Source organism: Hordeum vulgare, chromosome 4H (assembly GCF_904849725.1).
Source record: "Hordeum vulgare subsp. vulgare chromosome 4H, MorexV3_pseudomolecules_assembly, whole genome shotgun sequence".
Lineage (NCBI taxonomy): Eukaryota > Viridiplantae > Streptophyta > Magnoliopsida > Poales > Poaceae > Hordeum > Hordeum vulgare.
Window position 1 is genome coordinate 533,561,772 of NC_058521.1, and position 4,563 is coordinate 533,566,334.

Here is a 4,563-nt window from a genome sequence, read left to right on the forward strand (position 1 = left end):
AAACAGCGTCAGTCCAGGTTAGTTCCATTCAAATCATGCAAATTATAGTCCAAAACAAGGGCAAAAGAGTTTGGAAAAGTAGATATGTTGGAGACGTATCAGTGGGCCCACGCGACTTGTGGGCACGGCCAGGGAGGAGGCCTCGCCAGCTGGCCGCATGGACAGAGGGTGGCCCCCCTGGCTGGCTCCACGTGCCCCTGCGTCCCTTTTTTGATGGAAATTTTTATTTTAAATTTTCTGGAATTTTTCTGACAACTTCACATTTGAAAAGAAAATCGAAATACTGAAAGCTGCAAAACTTCCGGAGAGCTCGAAACGATGGTTAAACATATGAAGTGTCAAAAACATAAAACTTTGTCATAGCAAGGAGGATGAAAAATAAAGGAAATGAAAACATAAAAAGCTTCTCTTTTTACTCATATAAAACATATTTGTTAGCAAGGTTGATCAAATCTCACTTCCAAACAGGTGTTATATTGAGCAAAAGGTTTCACTTCTTATAAAGAAACCATGGTACCTTTATTTAAATGGATATTGTCCCCACCATAATGGTTTTGTATTTGTGGTGCACATGAACAGGACAATCCCACTCTCCAACCTTCACGGTCTCAATATTCTCAATAGAATTAAGGCCATGCCTTTTATCAATCTTCTTCATAAAATACCGTGTGCTCCTTCTCATTAACATTTAAGGTCACCTTTCCTTTATTGCAATCAATAATAGCACCCGCGGTGTTAATAAAAGGTCTACCAAGAATAATAGACATGCTCCCATCCTCGGGCATGTCAAGCACAACAAAGTCAGTAAGGATCAAGCAATTAGCAACTTCAACGGGAACATCCTAAAAAATACCAACAGGAACGGCTGTTGACTTATCAGCCATTTGAAGAGAGATATCTATAGGGATTAGTTTATCTAGACAAAGCCTTTTGTAAAGAGATAAAGTCATAACACTCACTCCTGCACCAAGATCACATAAAGCAGTTCTGACATAATTATTTTTTATGGAGCAAGGAATGGTGGGTATACCTGGATCACCAAGCTTCTCAGGAATCTTGCCACTCAAAGAGTAATTGGCCAGCATAGTAGATATTGCCTCATTAGGAACTTTTCTTTTATTAATACCAATATCTTTCATATACCTCGAGTACGGAGGCAACTTAATAGCATCGGTCAAAGGAATTTGAAGAAAAAGAGGTTTCATCCAATTACAAAATTTATTGTAATGCTCTTCTTCTTTAGTTTTGAAAGACTTACTTGGGAAGGGTATTGATTTCTCTACCCATGGTTCCCTTTCCTTCTCATGTTTCTTGCAACAAAATCTTCTCTAGTATACCTCTTGCGCTTGTCTGGTGCTTCTTCTTCTCGTATCTCAGGAGGATCAGTTTTCTCATTATCTTTATCAGGTTCAGCACCATCTTCAGTTTCAACATCGGAAATAGATATACTATTAGGATCAACAATAGGTTCTTCATCAATTATGGGGTCATTGGAGTTGTCAGCCTCCTTGTGTTTCTTCTTCTTCTTCGGGGAGCTGACAATGTCTTCTTCCTGCAATTGAGAATCTTGTTGGATCCTCTTTGGATGCCCCTCCCGATAAAGGGGGTCCTGGGTATGAGTACCTCCTCGGGACTTTATACCACATGCCTCCATTTCAACTTGTTTGGCATTGTTAGCAAGCAAATCTGTTTGCACATTAGAAATCTGTTCAAGCTGAGTTTGAACCATATGAAAATTCTTAACAAGACCTTTAACATCATTAATAGTTCTACTTAAAACATCAAGCAAATTTTTGATAGCAAGGGAATTATCATGCAATTGGCTTTGAATCCACTCATTAAAGTGATTTTGCTTGACAATGAAATTATCAAGCTCATCTAAACATTGATCAGGCGGCTTACCATGACGGACGTCACTTGCATTGAATTCTAAAAGAGAGTGTACCTCTACCATAGGTGGGTGAGTGGTAGGCTCACATAACTCCTCAATAGGAGGTAGATTCTTCACATGTTCAATTTTAATACCTCTCTCTTCCATAGACTTCTTGGCTTCTTGCATAACTTCTGGGCTCAAGAAAAGCATGCCCCTCTTCTTGGGTGATGGAGGTGGTTCAGGAACCGACCAATCATCATGATTCTTAGCTATCTTGCCCGTTAATTTTTCGGCATCGTCCGATGTTCTTTCCCTGAAAAAACGACCAACACAAGTATCCAAATAGGTTCTAGATTCATCGGTTAGACCAACATAAAATATATCAAGCAATTCATTCTTAGGAATTCCATGTACTGGTCTAGCCTTAAGCAAAGTGCAATACCTCCCCCATGCTTTAGGGAGGTGCTTATCCTGCAACAATTTAAAGTTATAAATTCTTTGTAAAGCAGCATGTTGCTTATGAGCAGGAAAATATTTAGCAACAAAAGATTTAGCTAAATCTTGAGGACTCTTAATGGAACCATATGGTAGTGCATCATACCATGCCTTAGCAACTTCCTTCAAAGAGAAAGGAGGTAGCTTAGTAACATAATAATTTCTCTTCTTGTCCTCTGTAGTGAATAAGCCACCCAACTCACTGAGTTTGGTAAGGTGTGCAATAGCATCGTCATCTTCTCTTCCATAAAAAGGGTCAGCTTCAACTGTGGATATAAGTGAAAGATCAACAGAGAAATCAAAATCAGCATCCTCAATGCAAATAGGAGATGAATCAAATTTAGGATCAGGAGTAAACTTGTTCTTCACAGAATGCTTTTCAAGAAACTTCTTAACACAAGCAGGGTCAGAATCAGCACACTCTATAACGTCCCTGCATAAATCATCATCAAGTTCAATATAATCACTATCAAGAATTCTTTCCTTGTTACCACTCAAGTCTGCGTAACCAAAAGATCTACCAATGGGGTAGCGCGTAACAGGAAGTTCAATTCCAGACTTCTTAGCAGCCTTAGAAATTTGAGACTCAATAAAATAACCAAGTAAACTAGGCTCATAAATAGTAACAGAAGAACCATCAAACGTATCAGGCATAGTGACGGACTCGGTAGAAGCAGCATGTGGTGGTGGTGAGGCAAACTTACTCATAACGGAAGGTGAATGAAATGTAACGCTAGTGCTGAGAATAGTACCTTTTCTCGTAGTGGATGGTAAAATTGGAACCTTGGGGTCTCCTTTCTTACCCGTAGTGAATAAATCGCAACAAGAAAAATAACTCCAAGTAGACATGTAAATAAAGCTATGCTCCCTGGCAACGGCGCCAGAAAAAGGTCTTGATAATCCACAAGTGTAGGGGATCGCAACAGTCTTCGCGGGTAAGTTAACCCAATTTATTGATTCTACACAAGGGAGCCAAAGAACATTTATAAGCTTTAACAATTGAGTTGTCAATTCAACCGCACCTGAAAGGTAATTGCTTGGCAATGAAATATTAGTAGCAACGGTGATATGGAAGTAGTGGTGGCAACGGAAATAATAGTGGCAAAGCAACGAAAGTAAAACGGCAAAAGTAAAGTAACTTGTGACTAGTAGGATTAAAACACTGTAGGCTAAGGAGATGGATGGTTGGTCATGGATGAGAGATATCATGTATTTCACTTGGGGCAAGGCACATAGAAAAGTAATGATCATCTAGGCATATATCAAACATTAGGCATGTATCACGAGGTAGTCGTGCGTGCTTGCAATAAGAACTTGCACAACATCTTTTGTCCTACCATCCCGCTATCAACGGGGCCAAAAGGAACTTATGGAGATTAAGGTGCTCCTATCAAAGAGCACCGGAACAAAGGATTAACAATCAATGGATACATGGAATCCTCAAACTATAGCCTATCCCCTTTGGTGTCCCAAGCTGTCACCATTGGGATCGTCGGTTCCGGACTATAATAGGTGCATACTACTCATAGATAGGATCTAGACACAAATATATTCATGAAAACATAAGGTATTCAGATCTGAAATCATGGCACTCGGGCCCAAAGTGACAAACATTAAGAGTAACAATTAGTAGCAAAGATGATAAACACCATAGTAGATGATAGGCAACATGCCCCCAACAATCTAACGAACTATTACATGATCTAACTCATCCAATCTATCCCATCCCCTTCACCTACAACAGGGAATTACTCACACATAATAGGAGAAGCCATGTGAGGAGGATGGAGTGGTGATGGTGATGACGATGGCGACGATTTCCCCTCTCCGGAGGCCAAAACAACCTCCAAATGAGCTCTCCCGAAGAAGAACCGAGGGTGGTGGCGGCTCTGCATCGAGAACTTGCAAAACGACTTCTGTTCTGGTATTTTATCATCATGGGTAAAAATAGGATCCAAAGTAGGGCACTAGAGGGGGTGGGCCCCGCACAGGCGGCCTCCCGACGCGGCGAGGGGGCAGGCCGCGCCAGTAGGTCGCCTGGGGGCCCTGTGCTCCCGTGCGGCCCATCTTTTGGCCCATGGTCTCTCCCGGTGCATGGATTTTCTCTATTTTTTATGGGAATTTTCCAGGACGTCAAAATATTCATTTTCCTGCAGAGAAGAGAACCATACAGGCAGCTCTACTGAAAATAGCGT